Source organism: Geospiza fortis, unplaced genomic scaffold (assembly GCF_000277835.1).
Source record: "Geospiza fortis unplaced genomic scaffold, GeoFor_1.0 scaffold98, whole genome shotgun sequence".
NCBI lineage: Eukaryota > Metazoa > Chordata > Aves > Passeriformes > Thraupidae > Geospiza > Geospiza fortis.
The window spans coordinates 9,049,496-9,071,433 of NW_005054306.1; the positions used below are offsets into that span (position 1 = coordinate 9,049,496).

Sequence of the window (21,938 nt, forward strand, 5' to 3'; positions counted from 1 at the left end):
AACCTGAAACCTTTTGGTAACTGTAACCATCTTACCCTGCTCTGTGCCTTGCCCACAGTAAACTAAACTTTACTTACCAAGGAAGGCATAACAACATCCTGGGCAGCACTCATTAGACCATGTATGGAATATTGTCCAGTTTTGCTTCTGCCTTACCAAAAGGATGTTGATAAACTGGAGAAGGAGTTGGTCAGGGAGGAACACTTCAGGAGATGATGAGGAACAGGGGCTTGTTCTCTCATGTTGCTGAGAAAGTGGAGCCAGGCTCTTTACAGAGTTGCACAGCAAGAGAGCAAGAGACTATAGTTATGAGAGGCTATAGTTATGAACTAGAAGAGGACAGATTCAGACCTGGGGTAAGAAAGAGCCTTTTCTTCATGATGACAGTGAAACCCTGGCACAGAGAGGTTGTGGAGTCCTTGGAAATCCTTGGAAATATTCAATAGCTGAAAGGACAAATCCCTGATAAATGTGATCTGAATTAGTTATTGACTCTGCTTTGAGTAGGAGGTTGGAGTAGATGACCTCCTGAGGTCTTTCCCAACCTGAATTATTCTATGATTTTATAACACTGAGTTTTCAGCCTTGATATATCCTCTGCTTCTGGCTCTTTTCCAGTCACCTTCTCCTGTCCTGCTCTCAGAGACCTACACGCAATGCAGGGTAACACTGCTGTTCTCCACCAAGAGTACCTTGGTGGCATGATGAAAAGTGTGCTGGTTTTGAGATGTGGACAAACGCCCATTTTGATAAAACCCTGCCTTGTCTTCATAAGAGAGTTATTTAGCCAGGACTTTTAGGCAGCAGTCTCAGCAAGAAAACGTTTTCTTTCCTTTCCTGCTGCCATATATTTTATTTAGAATGATTCTTTGTTGTCTTTCACATTGCTGTTCATCTGGAAGCTGGTATTTGACTTTTCAAAATGGTGGCTGGCAAGAAGCCATAGCAGTAATTAGCATGAGGGCAGAACAGAATTCCAGCCAACACTTAGCTGAGATATTTTAGTATTGCAAAAATGAAGGGGTTTTTCTGCTTCAGCAAATGAATAAATAATACTGTCTAGAGTTCCAGCTTCAAGCAAGTTCAAAGAACTTGTATTCAGGGTCCAAAATAAAGTGGAGGAATTTCTGGGAGCAGGAGAAGGAAATGAGCCAAAGACAGTGGATACATGTTCATTTAGGCAAAAGGACAGATGGGAAAAAAATTTTAAACCACATTCATCAAAATGAAAAACCAGGTGTCATTGGCAAGAGACTGAATGACTTCTTGCATGAGAAAAGGGTAAAACATGTTTCACACCCAGTCAACACCTTGACTGATTCTGTGCCAGAGTTCAAACCTATGCCAGCCTGTCCCTGTGGCCTTGTAAATGTGCTTGGGGAAGAAGGTGGTTATGATCAATGCTGAAGTTTAAGCTACTGATTTCTACCTGACTGCCTCATCCATTTACTCCCATCTGAACAGAAGAACTTTGTTTTGTTAACTTGTTTTCACCATGAAAGAGTTGATTGTCCTTTTTTCTTTTTTTCAGGATGCAGACATTTTAGTGTATTCCTAAATTTATGGGTGTTGAAATTCTGAAGCAAGCATCAGTGGATTGTAGCCTCTGAGAAGCCACCAGTCTGCTTCCTCCCAGACCTTTCTTCATGTCTTATGCACCCCATCTGTTCAGAAAGTATTCAGCAAAGTCAAGCAGGATTCCTTGCTTTGATTTAAATAGGTTTTTTTTAGTTGTCCCAGAAGCAGTGACCCTAATTCATTTTTATATGCAGAGCTCTATTTCAGAAGACTAAACAGAATAAAGTTGAACTACTTTGTACTCTTCCTAATTATATTACTTGTTCCCTTCTCATCCTCAGCTGACTTTGAGAAGAGCTCAGCAAACTCATGCTTTCTTCAACAGCAAAGTCAGAATTCATATAGAATGGGCAGATATAAAGACATCATCCAAAGTGGCCTATGAGTAGTTTGAAATAATGACTTAATAATAAATCCGAAATAATGTTAGGAAAATTCCAGAATTTATTTTCTTTCCTAAAATTGAAGGGACTGCAAGGTCAAATATCTTATGTGGATTAATGAGTGTAAAGTGTCTAAAATTGTGTTGAAGTATATAACAAGAACACTCTTTTTGGCCACTGTTGAATGCTTGGTATTGCGTTTTTCTCTAAAAATGTTACTTTGAAGAGGAAACTTGCAATATTGGCTTATAATAAGGAGAACAAAGAGTCTCTCCCAGAAAACACAGGGCCTTAAGAGAGGTGGAGAGGTTAAGAGAGAGGTGGAATGATAAGTTTGCCTGTCAAAAGTCACTTCATTTCATCCAATTATGTCACCTTGAGAATTGGTCATCATTGTTTCCTTAGCAATTGCAGAATTCACTGACTTCAAATTCAGTTATCAACTTAGGATGTGCCTGAAAACTTCTCTCCAAAAAAGCCATGTAAGCAAGGCTTTTCAGAATTTGGGCAAATCAGCTTTCTATTTGGTGAGGGGAGCAAAAGAAGGGGCATTTTGTGATGTGTGATGAAAGACATGTTGTCATCAGTTCAGGCCTCGCTATGTGATGATACAGCTCTTGAACTTGGTGCAGCTTGTCATTGTTTGGGGATTGAGGCGACTGACAGCAACAAACACAAAAATTGATGTCCAGAGAGTCCAAAATAATTGCATAAATAACTTCTGCTTATTTTGGACATGTTTGTGGTCTCTTTATCTCTAGAACTGTGTGTGTCTAACAGCTTACACTGACCTCCTTTAGTATTTTCAGAATTCTAACTCCAGTGTTCCTCAGAAACTAATGTATGCCATGCACTTAAACTTTACCAAAGGCTGGCAAGAGGCATAGGGTTCTTTTCCTGAGTATAGTTGTATTAAAACTGTCAAATAACTCTCTTCAGTGTAAATAATCACTGTTTGAGTTTGGTATACGCAAATAATATAAAGAATTGACAGCTGACTCTTCAACTTTCTTTTAATGCGGTTACTTTCTTTATAGGTGTGGTAACTCCTCATTGGCAGGGACAAATTCTAACAACCATTCCCCCAGGGAGATCAGAAAAACAAACTATTAGGTGTGGTGAGTCAACATAGCACGCAAAGAGAGGCAATTACAACTGTCCTGTCATCAGATCACTACGTCTGTGTTGTGATTAACCTCATTTACTTCCAGTTGCAAGAAGCATATAAATGTCATAATATGCTTTGTCACTCTTGTCCCCAAGAGAACAGTGTCTTGTTGAGGTCCTTTTTAGTCTTTTGTCAGTATTTTGGTAACATAATGTTGGCAATACAAGAAAAATATTCCTTCAGAGAAACATTCAGCAGTTCCTTGCAGCATAGCCAATGTTATTAGTGTCAAATCTTACTTGAATAAATATACAATGTTTTGGTTTGATTTAATTTTGGTTTTGTTCATGTTTGGTTTAACCCTTTCTAAAAGCTCTGTGCTTTAGACAGTTTTTAGCTTCCAGTTTTTAGCTAGGAGCTAATTGGAGAAAAGGACAGGAAAGAATTCATGGCTTGTGAGGAGAAAACAAGCACAGTTATTACAGTACTCAGATGGAAAAGTGGAAGTTATGAATGTTTGTCTCGTTCCAAGAACTCTTCTTGTATAAGAAATATTCACTGCACAAATTACAGAAGCAGGTTTCTTTAGGTTACAAGAATAATATTTTTCCTTTATATTTCAAGTTTTTTTTCACTCAATAAAAGCATTGCCTTAGTGGTTAAAGTGTGAAGACTAGGGCAAAACTGGAGTTAACATCAAAAAAATAGAATTTCAGTTATAATACTTTTGCACAGTGGAAAGTGCTATTGCTCAACTTAATTTCTTCCCTGGGGATCAAAGCATTCACCTAGGAGACAACAGCTCTAGGCAGTTTTTCTTCAAATCCCAAGATATTCCTCTGTGCATGTTTTCAAAAGGAAGAATGAACCATGCCTGGTGCTTTGAAGGAGTCATTGCAGAGGTGATGATTTCTTTATCAGCTGAAGTGAGCAGTGAGTAGATGGAGGTGCTGCCTGGCAACGAGAGTAAGGCAAAGTCTGTGATGAGTGGGATCCCTAGGCAGGCCCTTCTCCTAGGTGTTACCTGTTGGTTAGTTCCAGGTGGCTCTTCCTTCATATATGAAATTTGTAGATTGAAGTAATTTTCTGAAGCATTCAGCTTGGGAGAAAAAATGTTGGCATCTAGTTCGGCAGTTTGGCTTCTCTGTACTTTGCAGATCTGCTACCTCAACCAAAGGTGACACAGCACCTCTCATACATAGACATCTTCTTGGCTGAAGAATGAAGAAAATCCACCTCCAGATGCTGTGAAGAATTGTGGTGTGTGAAATGAGAAAAAAAGGCACTATCAGTTCCAGGGACAGTAGTGGGCCTTCATCACAACAGTCCACAAAAGGTTTTACTTTGCAAATGACTACTTGCACTGGGCTTAGCTCCACCTTTATTCACTTTAGACAGAGGTCTGGGTTTATTAGTTTTAGGATAACCCCAAACAATTTCATATCCAATGAAATTCAGAGAACTTATTTTCATCCCTAGTTATCTCACCTTAATGCCTATGGCAAGAGCATTCAGAAATAGATGAAATTAGATGACATATCTCCTGAGACATCAGTGTAGGGATGTCCACACTTAATAATACAAAATAAATGCATGTTACAAATAAGCTGAAATGCCTTGATATGTGTCTCATAAATGTAAGAACATTCTGGACATCAATCCATTAATATGTTTCATGGTCTAATTTTGGTTTCTTCAAAAATTTCAAACAAGATAGCTTGGTTGGTCTTTAAAAAGACTTAACTGAGCTTCTCAAATGCACTAAATTCAAGTTCAGAATACTTTGTCCATATGTTAACAAATTAATAAATAGAACTTCTTATTGTAGAAAAAGTCAGCAAGTAAGAGTCTCAGAAGTATTATCTGAAAAATAAATTTCTTGAAATGCAGAAGCAGTTTCATAAATTATGACGTGCCAGGCTGGACTTTACACAACCCAAGTATGTTGTTTGGTCTTGCGCTCAGTGCTGCAAGACCAACAAAGTTCATCTGAATTTACAATAAATAACCTGTCCTTGCATATGTAATGGGCAAACTTTCATTAAAGCATTCTGCTGCATATTAGGAAGCTCTTGGATCATTATTTTATCTGGCACCAAGCCACTTACTAAACTTCAAAGTGTGAAATTTTGGTTTCTAAGTCGCAGTTTTGGAAGCTGCAGTAACTGCTCAGAAAAATCTGTCCTTTAGCTGGTAGAATCCCCAAAGAGCTGCAAAGATGTGTAATATATGTGCTTTTGTTCTTCAAAACAGAATAGAGAGAACCCATCAACAGACCTTTTGTATGTGCATGGTGTTTTCTACCTTCCCTCAGCACTCAGGTACCTATAAAGCAGCCAAAATCAATACACAAAATGTCAGATTTGAAAGGGCACGTGTGCAAAGAAAGCATTTTGGGCTAAGCCTGTGGTTCAAAGCACTAACTGTATTAACCATTTGTCCAGTAATGTAGTAAAAGCATGGGGTTTGGTCTTCAGGTGAGCCACAGATTTGGAACAAGACAGCATTTTAGCCTGAGATAACATTCACAATTTGATGCTTCCCTGCTTATACCAGGCATGAATTACTGAAGGGAGGGGAATGGAAGGAAGACAACAGCTTGGGAAAAGGGCTAATGGTGCTGTTGCCATTGCATTACCCCAGCTGGGCTGTGTGTGAGCATCAGTATGGTCTCAAGGACATACCTTCTTTCTGCCACTGTAGAACAGGGAGTGTGACTCTGATAACATTTTCGGTCTCCCTGTATTCACATTACTCTCTCCAGATCCTGGTTCTTAATTAGAACCCCATTCTTGCTTTGCCTTGCCAACTATTCTGAAATAAATGGAGCATATTTTGTAACTAGTGGCCAAAGAAAGGTACATCACTGAATTTTCTTCTGGATGGTGTTAATTGAGCAAAACCAATAAAATAGGCATAGCTGATATGCACAAGAAGAAAACTAATTTTACAGAGTGCTAAAACCTTCAGGCAAGATTGTGGTATTCCTGTAAATTTACGCTCTCTTTATTATATTAGCTACTGTGGCAGAAATGCTGAGGTGGAAGCTGAAAAGTAGCACAACTTAATTTGAAGTATTCTGAAATCCAGTAATTTCTCTGGGATGTACCCATATCTACTTCAAAATGCTGACCTTTGTTAATATTCTAATAACTTTCTGGAGCAGCTGTGAAACAGGCAGGAGTTCTCTGAGCCCTTCACAAAGTTTGTACAGTGTTTCATGAAGTGATTTCATTGTTTCTCAACATGAAAGTGCAGTGAAAAGAATGTTCATCCAAGAGAGAATCTGGGGAAGAAAAGGTTATACTTGCCAAGAGCTGAATGGTTGAGTTCATTTGTATAGACTTTAGCGTGGTTTCATATTGTACCCAAATTAATACATAAGTTGTTTGAAGGCTAAATAAATAGCCATTTAAACAAATTGTTTCCTTTTTTAACCTTTTTTCCTGTCTAGGTTAAATATTTGAAATAGAGGTGACACTGTAGAGAAGAGGAATATGTATGTAGGCAAATTATTTCTGTTTCTGCTACCTAACTTTATGTGTCCAGTGATATCCACTGAAATATCCCTTTTTCACTCTAGTAAATAAGTAATCAGCTGATATGAGCAATTTGTGGTAAGACCCCTATCTCAGTTGCCCCAGTGCACATCTAGAGAAACATAACTCCTGTGAGATTTCTTTAGATTTATAGCAGCTGAGTTTTATTCAGCTTGGGTCTTCTGTGTTGGAAGAAACCTATTCAGTGGTAAATAAACCCCCTCCCCCTGCTTCAGCCCTCCCATTTGTAGGTGACTGACCCTTGAAAAATGTCAGATAGGGGCAACTTTGACTTGGTACAGAACATTGAATCATTTCCTCAACCAAGAAGTTAATTTTTCTTGATTGTTTCTTTCCCTTTTTTTGCCCTGCTGATGTACATGGCTCATCAGATGTGTGTGGCTTCAGATTGCTGCAGCCTTTCTGATTTTTACAAGCAGAGAGGCTTTTCCAGTGGCAATTTACTTCTCTTGCAGTTATGTGATGGCAGGTTATTTTTGTGGAGACAGTGGAATCTGGAGCTGCTGGCACAGCTTGAGTAGTGGCTCTCTTCTGTAGCTCATGCTGGCCCCTCTTGAAGCCATGCTGTGGGGCTGAAGGCATACCTGAACCATGAACTTTAAGGTACTTAGCATTTTGGGGGGCAGAATTGTGCAGATTACCAAGAAGCCATACTAAATGACCCCCCTCTTGCAGGCTTCTTGATTCTTCATCCAAATCAACTGACAGCTAATACAACGTTAAGCAGTGTGGTTATTTCCAGCTAGCTTTCTTGTCTGCTGTGAAACTCTCTGTGTTGAGATGCTGAAATACAAACTCTGGTTTAGATATTTGCTGAAAATGTGTTGGCAAAGTAGCATTTATCTTAGAGCAATGTGAAGGCAGTTTTTATGCCACAGTTATGTGTTCTCTGTTTGGATAGCAGGATGCCACAGAACAGCCACGGCTTTGTTGCTTACACGGTGTCCAGGCAGCAGTTGCCACCTTTGGGGTGAATGTAACAGCACTGCTGGTGCAGAGGGATTTGCCTTCCATTAAGAGAGGATAGAGAATTCCTTTAATGGCACTGTTGTTAAGGATTTGCTTTTGTACCAGAAGTGCCCTGAATGAAAAGGCTGAAGTCCAGAAGTCTACCTGTATGGCATGCTCTCTGTATGTGAATTTGTCATCTGTTCATTTATTTTAAATATAGGCAAGTTTATCTTCCTTCTTGGCAGCAGTTCAGCTTTCCCTTGGTGTTTTGCTGTAGTCAGCTGAGAAGACAGACATTGAGATCACTTTCCAGTTGTTTCTGGGTGTTTCTGGTATTCATCAGCCTCCTTTTTTTGCTGTCCTGTAAGTAGCTTTTTTCTTATGCTCTCGTTTGCTGTATTGTATTCTGTACCTCTTTTGAGCTGTTTTTAAAACATTTTTACAGGGTTTCATTAACATCTGCCTTTCCTAAAGAACTTTACTTAATGAGCTATGCTTGTTTCATTACTGCCTTGAGCAGACTAAGCAAACAGAGAAGTTCCCCTTTATTTTAATGTTCATAGCCTTGCCAGTGTTCTCCTGCTGCTGGGTTTCGCACACTGTGGGGGTCATCTTTGTCTTTTTTAGGCTCTCCTTTGAAATGCTAGAGCTAGCTTGTTGTTTGGTATAATAAATGTGGTTAGATTAAAAGCCAAAAATCATCTGTATTATATGTAAAAATTATGGGTTTGGCTGTGACTACCAGTGTTTTAGGGAGCTCCCTGCTGAGAAGTACAGAAATGAGTTCAGTTTCTCTGTGGGTACATCTTTTCCTCCTTCAGAGGGGAAGAGGGATTCATTGGTTGAAACTTTTTATTTGGCCCTTAAAATGCAGACTGTCAGGTCAGCCCTGCAGAGACATCTGTATCAGAGCCAGGTTTCTGAAGCTGTTTGTGACCATGAGGAGTCTGACATGGAGTATTGGACACAAACAGCCCTGAACTGAGCAAGAGTAACTGGTTTTGCTTGTCCTTGGCCTTCACACAGTCATCACAAATGTGAGGGACTGCGGTTGAGGGAGAAGTGCTGAAACTTCTCAGGCAGGAACAAATCTTGCTCTTAATTTTTTCCCTCTGTCAGCATACATGAGCAAGGGTTTTGTGGAGGGGGTATCTGCAGGGATTTATTTTCTGACAGTGCTCTCTTAAACCTCCATTTCATTGAGCAAAGCTGAAGTGGTTTGGTTGATGTTGTAAGGAACAGACTGTGACCCATGGTTTTAAAAAAAGACTAGCATACAGGGGCTTTTCAGTGAAAGGTTGTGCCTGTTCATCTGCAATCAAGAAAATGCAGAACTATTTCTGCACTTTTTAAAAGAAAAACACAAGTTAGAAATAAAACAAACCTTTCAGCTGCTCATTTTAAAGTGATACATAACGATGCAGCAGGGAAGACCAGAGAAAAATGTTACCATGCCTGTAATCTTTGGTAGCTCTTCAAGAACAAGAGGTCATCTGCAGAAAAAGTCCCTTGAAATCGCTCTATCTGCAGTTTTCCATCCAGATTCATGCAAGGCTCTAGAGAGGAGATGTAGGCTCTTCTCATCTCCGGTGCTGAGTGAAGTTTAGAAAAAGAGAATACACCATCTCTAAGGATATGCACTCATTGGGAGACCATGACAAGCACCTTCATATTTTTGACCTTTTGAATATATAGGTCTTAATGCAGAAATAAATCCCTGTGGTAGTGTTCACAGGGGTCCCAGGATGAGACAAGAGACGAGAATCTTGGTTCCATGTTTCAGAAGGCTGATTTATTATTTTATGATATATATATTATATTAAAACTATACTGAGAGAATAGAAGAAAGGATTTCATCAGAAGGCTTGAAAGGAAAGGAATGGAATGATAATAAAATCTTGTGACTGACCAGACAGTCTGAGACAGCGGGACTGTGATTGGCCATTAATTAGCAACAACCACATGAGACCAATCAAAGATGCACCTGTTGCATTCCACAGCAGCAGGTAATAATTGTTTTTCTTTTCCTCTGAGGCTTCTCAGCTTCTCAGGAGAAAAATCCTGGCAAAGGATTTTTCATAAAATATCATGGCTACAAATCCCAGTATATGAACCAAGGAGTAAATATTTGGAGTACTACAACATCAGCATAATCCCTCAATGATCTACATTTGTCAGTATCACTTCCAGGCTTTCTTTTGAAGTGTTCAACCCATACTTCCACAAAAAAGCCCTAAGAAACCCTCCTGTGGAATTTCCATTAAGGAATGCACTTAGGTCTGTGTGTTTCTGGGAAAGACACATCTCTGCAGACTATGTTCTCTAAAATGGTCTTGGTGTTGGTTTCAATCTATCTAGAAACAGATGTATCAGCTTGCAGAAAGATTCACTCAGTGATAATGCCTATCTGTTTTTTGCCTTTTCTCTCTGTGCTTAATACGATAAAATAGAAAAAAAAAAGACTTCTGAGAAATCTGCATGGAAAACAAAAAAAAATCAAAGACAGATTAATTTACATTGTCAAGTGTCAGGCTGTAATATGATTATGCTGACAAAACTAGAAAAGGAAATGTTCACAGCTCGTAGGCATTTTAGAAGAGGTCATTAGCTTAGCAGATGGGAAAAAATTGTTTCTAAGCATTCTGCAGTTCCTGAATTCACACATTACACAGGTAGGTACATGCTCTGAATTCACACATTACACAGGTAGGTACATGCTCTGACCAAATGTCATGGAGGCTGCAAAACCTCAAGAGAAGCTTGCCAGGGGGCTGTTATTTCCAGTTAAACATAAAATCTGAAGGCTACAGAATGTCAGTGCTGAGCAGTAATCTTTATACAAAGGGAAATAGGTCCTTTTGGGCTCCTCATCCCCCTGCAGCAGAGTGTCTTCAGTGAGGGATTGAAATGGCAGGTGTGAGTAACTCCAAATGGCACGTGTGATTCCCCCTCTGCAGGTTGTGTTGCTCATTCTTGTGTCTTTCTGTGGGGAGATTCACCTGTGGTGCTGCCTGGGGAAGAGCCTCTGCAGGGATAGTGGAGAATTTTGCTGTGATCCTTCTGTGGGGCAGGGTGGGAGAGGCTGGGTGGGGGTTGGAGGGGGACACTGGCTCTTCCTGCATGGAGAGAGCATGTCTATGAGCATGTGGATTTGCTGCTGTAGGACAGAGAAAGAGGAGAGAAGGCATTTGCTGCCATGGGAGGGTAGGAAGAGGAGAGGGCTGGTACTGTCTTTTTCAGGGTAAGAGGAGGAGTTGAGGTGAAGGATGTCCCATTGCCTGCATGACCTCTGTGGCTGTCAGGGTTTGACTGGTTTTGTCACAGTGCTGGATGAGAGCACAAAGGAATAAACCTCCTCTGATAAAGCCAAGCAATGTCTGGCATTTCCTTGCCTTCTAACCTTCTAGGAAATGTACTGTATCACTGAGGCTCTTTCCAGAGCAAGAAAACCCAGTGAAGTTATGTTTGTGGGCTAACAGGGATGAAACCACAAAGTGAAAATTTCAGAGTGGTCAAAGAACCTGGTGATTATAGTGGCCATATCCATAGCAACTCAAGCTCATTGTCCTCCCACCCTGTGCCAGTCCCTGAATATTGGCAAGCAACTCTTCAGGAGCAGTCAGAGGTCTGTGTCTTTCCTGGACCTGGTGAAAAAGTTTTATTAAAATTGATTCAGGAATTACATGGTACCATCCCTACACAGTGGAAGTGCAGATTCACCTTTTTCTCTGAGCTTTCAAGATGAAAATTCTATCCAATTCTGCTCCAAAGGGAAGCAATGTTTGCTTAGACGGGCCTTGCTTATTGCTTCTGCTTCTCTTGTGGAAGAATGGCATTGCTCTAACATGTCAAAATTACCCACCTCTCACTCAGAATATAGCAGACTGAATGTTAAATTAAAAATAAAAAGAGGAGAAGAAAGCAAGCTGATTGTTAAACTTTTAAATCTAAAGGATTCAGTATGTGGAACTTCCACTTCATGTTGTTTGTATGGCAGATAGGAACAAGACTCAAATTGCTTGTTTATATTTTGGTTTTCATTCCTTCACTTTCCTTAAGCCCATGAGAACCTATGGGTCAATGGCCCATGCAGATTAAGAAAGTTTAAAAAAAGTTCTGTGGATCATGGTGTCCCAGCTAAAATAGCTTAAGTGTCCAGCCATACTTAGAATCATTCACATAGAATGGTTTGCGTTGGGAGGGATCTTCAGGGGTCATTTAGTCCAACCCCCCTGCCAATGGCAGGGACACCAGTGACAAGATCAGGTTGTTCAGAGCCTCATCCAACCTCATCCAACTTGAAAGTTTTGAGTGATGGGGCATCCACCATCTCTCTGTGAAACCTGTGCCAGTGTTGTACCACCTCCTGTAAAAAAAACTTCTTCGTCGTGTCTAATCTAAATCAATCTCTTTCAGTTTAAAACCATTATTGCTTGTCCTATCACAACAGGCCCTGTTAGAAGTTTTTATTCTAGGTCCCCTTTCAGTCCTGAAAGTCTGAATATTTCATTCAAATAATTTATAAAAAGCACACTTTAACCTTCTACTGTCATCTTTTAAATCATCCTGTATGTACTGGTGATTTTCACAGCCTCCTTATCAATTGAGATTTACATACACCTTTTTTTGGTCCCTTTTTAAAGCACTTAATCCAGGTGTTTCAGTAGCTGGGCATGTTTACTGAAAGATCATTTATCAAAATGGAAAGGGTTCTTTGAAAGCCATCTGCCTTAATTAGAGATAATTCTAATTGAATTAATTTAAAATACATTAATTCAACTGTGTGTGGAAAAGACCTACCTGCCAGCCTCATACATGCCCTGGAAAGGTCTGTTTGGTTCTTGAAAAACAGATAGGCTATAATAATTGGAGGTAGGGATTTGCTTTTATGGCTTAGATTTTTTGAGAGACAATAATTTTTCTTAATTGCCAAGTAAGCTTGCTGAGACCATAAAATAATTTCCTTTGCATTTTAGTAGAATTCTGATTGAAATATGTCTTCTTTTTTATGAAAAAGGGTCTATAACTGTGAAGCCCTAAGATAGGAAGGCTGGTTTAATGTCCCAGGCTAAGGTCATTAGAGGGTAATAGAGATGATTCATATGTTCATAAAATAGAAGTATATTGAAAGGCTAAAGAAATTAAACCAAATTAATCCCATGTGTGTTTTACTGACTTGTTTGGGCTTGTAGCTACTATGAATTTTACCTATTAGACCTATTCTCCTAAGAAAAAGAGACACTGAAACAGCATGAAAGTCAGGGAGGTTTATAAATTGCTGTGATCGATGGTATCCTTTCAGCAGAGATGCAGAGGAAACAAAGTCATCTAAAAGTAGGAAGGGGGAAGCAAGTATAGCACTGCAGATAAACCCTTCACCTGAAATGCAAAATTATTCCAAAATAAGTTCTAAGGAAAAAAATTCTTAATGTGTATTATAGATAATCATATAGCCTATTTGTTTCCTTCATTACTCCTCAAGAGATTGTGGAATTGTGGATTTTTGATTTATTTTTTTCATTGGTGATACTCAGTGGATCAGTGCTTAGCTGGCTTATTTCCAGAAAATTTAAGAACAAGATGCTCTCAAATACTTATGCCCCTATATTCCTTATTCTGTGGGAAAAGCTTTTCCCCCAGTCTGAACCTTCTGGCAGAGGATTAAATCTCTGAGGATTTTGTTATTCTGAACCTTTGAGCCTGTGGGTGTAAATACCCTGTGGTCTCTGACCATGGTGCAGTCACAGATTTTCTGGTGCACAGGTAACCAGAGACGGTATCATCAGGTGTCCTATCCCTTGGAGATAACTCTAATCACCAAATCTGAGTGGGACAAATCTGACTCAGTGATCTGCTCTTTAATGTCAAAGTGCTCATTCCTAGTACTGTGTCCTGGCTGTATTATCAAATTTCAGTGGAAGCAACACAAGCCTTGCAATTAGATGAAGTATGTGGGGAACTGCAGGGTCAACTTGTAAATCTGTGCTATCAGGATATGTCTCAGTGAATTGTAATTGATTGAATTTATTTTTTTACTCACAATTTAAAGTCTATTGTAAATATAATTGAGAAAGTCTTGTGAATCAAGGTCATTACCTAACTTAAATTATAAGCCTAAAAGAAGACGGATTTCTCAAATCTCAGTCTATTTCCTTGGTGAGTCACCATGAGAGGGGGCAAATTTTCCTAGCTGTAATTTCATCAAAATCAGTAAATAGGGCCACTGCGAAGATTGAACAGGTAAACTGTGACCTCACTGAAATTGTATTAGAGTAAGCATGATGTATGCTGGAGAATGAAATGAAAATGAAGGATTATTCATTGAATATTGAAGAAATACTGTTTCTGAAGCAAAAAAAAAAAAAAAGCTAAAGCATAAATATAGTATAAATGGAACATACCGAGCAAGAAACTGAGGGTCCTCATTTTAAATACAATTGTTGAAGACAGTGCAGCAAAGTCATATAACTTCTCAAAATGTATCCATATGTCCTATTGATTTTTCATCTTTGTGAGTGTTAAAGTCATTGACGTGTCAAGGAGAGCAGTAGGAAACTTACTTAAGGAACTCATTAAAGGCTGTTTCAGGACACTAGGTTGACTTGCAGTTGGAGGTTAGCTCCATTTCCCTTGTATTAGACTTCACTTGCCAAATGGCTGTTTCCTGCCTGGGCTCACTTTAACAGTCACCAGATTAAATCTGAAAAACACAGTGTTCTCTTCTCTGTTGGTTCATCTTCCCCTGAGGGCAAATTGAACCAGAATGATTTTGCAGAATTTTCCAGCACCTGTGGTGGTCTAAGGAGTATGGTCAAGACAAGATTTTTAGGGAAATAAGTTATCTTTTATTAGTTAGAAAAATGTAATTGGAAAAACCTTTGGGTAGACCAGCAGAGATAGCTTTATAGAATTATCCTGCAGTAGTTTACTTATATAAGCAAAATCAAAGAACTTTTACTGTCCTTGAACTGAGTTAATAAAAAAATATTTTATTAACTATTTAAACATTTACTGAATTGAGCAAATATTATTTTCTTCCCCCCATCCTATTCAATGAAGAATGCCAAATGAGGTATTTTGGACTGGATTTCCAGGAGTATTCTTGGATGAGCCAGAAGAATAATTCAGGAAGCCCAGATCATTTGTGGAGCATGAGACCCAACCGAAGTGAGAAATAGATGAATAATTATGGGGGAAATAGATATGCAGAGCTTCGTGGCAAAAGCAAAGAGCACTGAGACTCCAAGAACCGTGTTTGAGAGAAGTGTTGGGGTCATGTTTCCAAGATATCTGACTTGCTCTCAGACTGATACTTGCTGAAAAGGGTGGTAGAGATGCTTCCATCAACAATAAGCACTACAGAAATAGCTGAAGTTGTCAACTGGTTTACCTGTCAGGATGGTGCTTAAGGAAGCAGGCAGAACAATAAAAAACTTGGAGTGTTAGATTTACAGACTCACTCATGACAAAGACAAGGAGGCTTTCTTGCAGCTTTCCATGGTAAAGAAAATTAAATTAGCCTTTATTAGTATGTTAGTACTTTTACAACTCAATAAAGAATAGATTTAAGCTTACTTTGTTTTAAATGCTGTTTCCAGTCCTCTATGCGTAAGTAGCAATTTAAATACTAAGTTTCACTTCATTTTTGTTGGTTTGGTTTGTGTTGGGATTTTTGCTGTGGGTTTTTTTTTTTGTTTTGATTTTTGGGGTTTTTTATTAGAACAGACAGCTATGAGTAATTCTTGTTCTGGAAACCATGACTCTGCCTTGTGTGTGCTTGCACTATGAAATCAGAATGCAGAAATTAAAAACTTAAATAGGAAGGTTTTACTCAGGGAAAAGAATGGGGCATGGATTTGTTTGGGCTTTAGCTTTTCCAAAGTGTTCATCAGACATAAACTATATCATTATAAGACAGAGAGTATCCTCTCCTATGCTCAGGTGAAGAAATGCTGGGGGTGTGACTGCAAAACTGTCTAAGCCCAAGTATTTCCACATTAGTCAAGTGAAACTGAGATAAACAGGAAAGAAGTCAGTTAAGAGGATGGGATGGTCTCCTGGTCTGATCCAGGCTAAAAAAATACAGCTTGTAGTTGTGAAGAAGGAGTAATCATACAAATTAAATAAAATTAACCTGGCTTTAGATATAATTATAGAATGTTACCTGGCTGTGACAAAATAAAATGTCAGCTTTTATTTGCATAGCTAAATCAATAAAGTACTTCTAAGAGCTTCTCCTTGCTTTTTAGTGGAAATGATCTCAGTCCCATTCTTTGAAGGCTTAGGAGCTTAGCAAGGTGCCTGCAGCTATTCACACTGCAATTCCTGCTTGCTGCCAGACTGTTACCATCCAGCTGCTGGAAAGAAGTGGAAAGAAGCACAAGCTTCTGTCCCTCACCAATTTAATAATGGAAAGGTAAACTTTTCACCAAACCCACTTCTTCCTTCTAGGGACGCTCTGGAGGTCTTAATATGAAATAACAGGAACTTTTCTCCTAGGAATGGTGCTGCCTGCAGGGCAAAGAAAATGCAAGTCTGTGCAGAAGCTTTTATTGGAGCTGCTTGTTCTTTTGAGGGCTCCAAACAATATCAGTCTGTGAAGGTTATCACAAATACCACATATTTGGTGGCCAAGGTGTTGTAGCACGTCATGTTATCCCCCCTCAAAAAAAGCCCTGAGAAAAAAAGATCCTTGTGTAGTAAACGTTTTTTTTAATTAAAAAACTAAACAAACCTGTTATACTATCATCAAGCTTGTTTGTTGCTAAGTAGGATCTCCATTGTGTCCATCTCTCTGCTCATCCTGCACCAGAGCTGTTCTCCTGCGGTGTTCCTCAGAACTGAACAAGCCTCTTCTTCCCATCTTGCTTGCCTTCCAAAGAAACTCCTCACTACTGATTTTGCTCTTCTTCCTCAGTAAGGTTCCAGAGCTCTCCTTTCTTTCCATGTCCCTTTAGCTTCCCATGTAATTTGTCTCATTCAGACCCTCAGGTAATCTCTCTTCTCTACACAGAAGCACAGTTACAGCTCCCCATGGTTTTTACTGTCAGTCTTGTGCTCCCAGCTTTCAACCCTTTGTGTCCACGTGTTGCTACCAGGAAATTCCTCTCGCTCCACAACTCCTCTTCTGTAAGCACTTCCACAAGGACTTCCCTTCCTGGGAGCATACTGTATGTACAGGTACACTCGGATTCACTCTGAGCCAGATGGAAACATCCCTCATTTATGTCAGTAAGATCTCAAGGAGATTTGGGCCTTCCCCAGTGTGAGACTTTGGGTACACAGCCATGTTGGTTACGTGCATGGGATTGTTCCATTCCCATATATCTGCTAAATTCATCTTCTCACAAAAGCATTTTACATTTCACTGTGCTGATTCCTTTACTGGAGTGCATTGTGTAAGCAGACTCCAGTATGCCTCAAGCTCTTTGCTTCCCTCAGTTTTCCCAGTGGTTTTGTCAGAATAGTTTTCTTCCACAGAGCTGGCAAGTAAAGAACCAAATCCCTCGCTGCTTCTAACGAAGAATACAGACTGACGTACATATGTTGGTTTATGTAGAAAACTTGTCTGTGTTACAGAAGTGTTTGTGGGATGCACAGGCAGCAGATATCAAAGCAGAGGGAAAAATTTATTTGATGCTTCCCTAAGGAATTCCCAGTCAAATGGCTGAGGAGAAAGGAGATTGGAGAGGCTGGGGGATACTCATTTCCTTGTGTGCCTTTGAAAGTGCAAAAGATCATAAATAAAATTGAACTGCAATGTTGTAGTTGCAGGGACTCTGCAAGGCAAGATTAGCTGTAAAAATTATTTCTAATTCTGAAATTTCTCCTCATATATATTCCTCAAAGTGGGCAAAATTCTCTTGAATTTCAGGCCTGATGCAAATTCTAAGAAAGGATTTAGCAGGTTGGAATTGTGTGGCTGAACTCAGAAACTGGTGTGTGCATTTGCAACAGGAATTGAAAACTCTGTGGGGATGAATGGACAAAATATAAGAGGAAGAATTAGGTTGGTCAGTTGATTTGTTACCACTGAGCTTCATTTCTTCTTCCATAGTAGGGGACGTGTTTGATTTCTTCCCAGCGTGGCCGATGAGTTAGGATTGAACTGTGTTTCCCATGAAGTTGACTAACATTTATGTCTGTCATTGCTCCTGGTCACTCACAGGCATTTGGAAAGTGACATGCTTGGTTGCCTGGTATCGACTGACTTCAGCTAATGTCACTTCATTTATCACTCACTGCAGATAACTTCTGATTCAGTTGTCAGTATCATGACCCCTTCTCCTCTCCCCCTTATTTTCTTTCACAAAGAGAAAATTGTGCCATTATTTAGAAGTGCAGTTAGTTCTGTAATGTGTTCTGTGCATCAGAGCACTGTGCATACTCAGGGGTCAGAGGAGATCACAGTCAAGCTTTCTCCTCTATATATGTTTGTAGAGGTTGAACTGCACCACTGGTATCTGCACATTCTCCAGAAGCTTAAAGGCAGCAGGATCAATCTTATGTTGCTTTTTTTCCCCACTTGTCTTTCCCATAAATATAATATTGGCTTTATGGAAGTGATCAGAAAATTCAACTAAAAGTTTCAAAGTTCCATTCTGAGGAAAAAAGAGTCCTACAGCTTTGGCTAAGTTTTTCAGATTCTGTGCCCTAAAATTATGGACTTCTGAACAAAAGGATCAAGATCTTGGGTATTCATTCGATGCTTCTGAGAGCAGGAAATTGGAGGAATGGTGTAATCATGGTATCTCAGTCTGGCCATTTTGGTATTAAGATCATGTATTGAAGCCATTTTTGCTCATTATTGATAAGGATGTTGCTGCTGGTGCAAGAGCGTAGAGCAGGTCATGTACCCAGAGCAGAAGTAAAACACAAGACCTTTGTGTAAAATGTCTGTACAGCCATAGCCATGTACACTGCAAAAAAGCAAGAGGGAAAACCTGTTATACAATATACCAAACTTTCAAATATCATCCCAAAAATACCACCTCCTATATGGGCTGTAACAGACAGACTGAAATGTAGAAGGACATGCATCTTCACTGTAGATTTACTGAGATGGGATATAAGCAGTTTCCCTGCATAGGGAAACAAAAAAAATTTCTGAGAACATTTTTCTTAGAAAGGCCAACTCTGTTTGTAAAATCCAAATCATCTTTTTACATGAAATAATAAAAAGTACTTTTGTTTCTAGTTTAGTGATACATTAAAAAACCTGAAAAGTAACAAAATACTTCTTTTTCCTTAGTGGATCACTTCTAACATTCATATAGTTAGCTATATTCCTTCTGCATACCCAGAAATGTGTGATTTCTTGTCCTAAGCCCTAAATAAAATCAAGACCCGTGTTTGGATATACATATGGTAAAGATGTATTGGTAAAGAACACTTGCTTATCTTTCTGTGTGCTTCCCAGCAGTAGGGTTGCCAGTGTGTAACAAATGTTCCTGATTTGAAAAAACACATAAGAGAAATTTTTCTCACAAAATTTATGTGAGTGCTCAGGTTACTGTTAGTCATCATCATATTCTCTAGGCTGTCTTCCTTAAAAGCATGGATGTTCCTAGGTGTCTTTTTTCCTTTTCTGTGGTCCAGAAATGCCTCAGGATAAAGCATAATGGTTACGTGAGCATGTATATTGAGAATGTTCCTATTTTGAGACCTTTGGTAAGAGGAGACAAAGACATGAGGATGCAGCTGCAGCAGAAGTGGATGTGAAAGCGTGGCAACTGCATAGCAAGAAGACGTGGTTTTCATCTCAGTTGCACAGTGGGAAGCACTTCATTCAATATGTTTTCTGTTCTCCTTGCTTAGAAAGTTTTGAACCTACAGGCTTCTGGGGTAGAGGTACACAGAGAACACTCATTACAAGTAAATAAAGACAAACTAAACACCACTTAAAGGACTAAAGTTTTTTTTCTGAATATATTAAGATGCTGAAATGCATCTCACAGTGAGAGACCCACAAGACAGAATCAGTCAGTCTGGTTCTGAAAGTACTACTTGGCTATTGAATTTTTCATCTGTTTTGTGAGAGGATTTCATGCTTTCCAGTTTTTTTTCTGCTAAAGGGCATTCACAACAAACAGTGTTTGGGAAATGTAGCTTTCTCTGATAGCACAGGCAGAGACTATTCATAAGTTTTTGACAAAAGTGCCTGAATAGCAAGGAGTGATGTGTTTGGTCTTTCAGTCTCCTGCATGGAGTGGAGTTGCCACAGTGCCAATGCTGGGAACCTTTTGATATTTATTGAGGAATAGTTTGTCCTTCCAAGCAGAACAAATCTGGTGTTTTGTCTGTGTTAGACGGTAGAAAGATCAGAAGCAAAATTAGGTTTCACAAATACTTAAGGTGGTGATTTATCTATTTTCTAACAGATAAGAGTGAGGAACACTGACATTAAACGTGGTCTGTGGCACCTGCTACAACTGAGCATCTTGAAGCATTATTTCCCTTGATTCTCAACACAAATTGTTTCAGGAGAATTATTTGTTCTTTTCCTGTCATTTATTTAAAGAAATTCTCACCAGATTCTGAATCATTTCCCCCCAAAGGGATGGCTATGCTGTCAGCAAAAGAAGACTCAAAGATTAACAAACTAGCTGTCTTTTAGAGAAAATGCCACTGGTAGTTTACTTGCCATTGTTTTGTCTGGGGACATTTACCTGAATATCTGATAGATCATTAATTGAGTTTTACTTTTGGCTGTAGTCAGTTTTCACAAGCAGAGCATTTCCTTCCCCCGTGCACACCTGAGTCGTCTGTTGTGCATTCTGGGTGTTCCTGCAGGCATTTCAGAAGCATATATGAGAGGATTAATCTAATACTCCCAAAACCTCCTTAACACTGTCTTGGCCCAATAATGAGCTGCAAAGTTAGTCCTGGTGATGGTGTGCTAGCTGGGATGCCAGCCATAGCCTTCAGTCTCTTAACTGGTAGATGAGCCCTTCTGGGATGTACACCTGCCTTCCTACTATTGACCCTCTGCAGACAGCCTCCATCCCTGCCCAGTTGCCTTGTACTTTTGGGTGGACTGGGCTTTTGCTATGGCAAAAAGGGAACTGGGGTAGTACAGAACTTTGTGATTTGGAAATCTGGCACTGTTCTTTTGGAACTGTGCTCCATTAGTCTGGTGAGCAGTCACCCAGGAGCAAAATGATGACAGTAATTTGGAAACTCAGAGAAGCAACTGCACACAGGCATTGGCAACATGGCAACATTGTCTTGGATAAGGCTGGAGCAGAATGGGTTCAGTGAAGCAGAAGAAGATGTTGGCAGCAGGAGGAGGAGGAGTGGATTTGAGAAAAATAGATGCTGTGCACACTGTAATTATTGTTTACTGTGTGAAGAGCATGAATAATACTGTGCTTAACAGATGCAAGGAGATGCCAGAAAGGTAGATATTTTCCAATGAATGTGTTAAAAAATGTAAAGGTAGAAACAGATGAAGAGCAGAGAAATTCTATATCCTTACTTGGATGTAGGCCTTAGAAAATACTGATAAAAGAGAGCCTCAGAAATTAAATTGAAGAAATCCCTTAGAACATTAATGAACAAAATGGCATTTCTCTCAAGTACAGCTGCAAGCTACTTTGAATAATGTCTGTCATATGTTGGGAGTTGAGTTTAAGTTTTTGGTTATATGGACCTATAAATGGACTTACATTTTGTAATGTCAATTCTAAACCTCTAGGAGTAGTCCCTCATCTTTCAAATGTACTTAGAGAACATGCTGTGCTAGTGCAGTGTAGATAGAAAAAAAAAGGTAAAAACCCTTAATGGTAAATGTTATGTATATAAAGGATGTATTTTTAGATAACTAAATTTTAATTATGTCCACCGATGGATAATGAGCAGCTGATTTTTGTCTGACAGATATTGTAGATTTGTCTAGATTTGCATACTTTTTTAATCAAGTGCATAAATCAAAATTCACTTACGTAGAGGCATGTCAGACTGCGTCCTTCATCATCTTCCTGGCTTGTCTAGTATTATGCAGTGAAGGGAGATTACATCAGAGGAGAAAGAGATGTGCTGGAGAGGAAAGGGAGGGCTTTGAAACAGGTGTAGAAGTGCAAACTGTACTGCAAACTGTACTGCAGAAGAGAGGAGCTTCATATGGCATGAATTGTAGACCAGATTTTCTCAATTTAAAAAGTAACAATTTAGGGGCCAAAACATCCATGCAAGAGTGAAAAGTGGAGAGATGAAAAGTCCCAAGGCAGGCTTGAGAAAGTGTGTTTTGATGTTAATGTCATTCTGTAGATCTTACTGAACAGCAGCCTACTCACAACAGTACTTCTGGCTCCACCATATTAATGAAATGAAATTCATTATGAAATGAAATGGGCAGGA

At 39.3% G+C, this 21,938-nt stretch overlaps 1 protein-coding gene across 4 annotated transcripts in view; it reads left to right on the forward strand.

The window, feature by feature from the left end:
* Positions 1 to 21,938, forward strand: part of PKIB (cAMP-dependent protein kinase inhibitor beta) — a 54,117-nt gene that overhangs the window by 25,411 nt on the left and 6,768 nt on the right. Inside the window, exon 1 of one of the 4 annotated variants that reach the window (XR_004082998.1) lies at positions 7,802 to 7,943. The exons of the other annotated variants lie outside the window; for them this stretch is intronic. The gene's annotated coding sequence lies outside the window, so the exon portion shown is untranslated. Of the gene's footprint in view, positions 1 to 7,801; positions 7,944 to 21,938 lie in introns of those variants that run through there. 4 annotated transcript variants of the gene reach the window in all.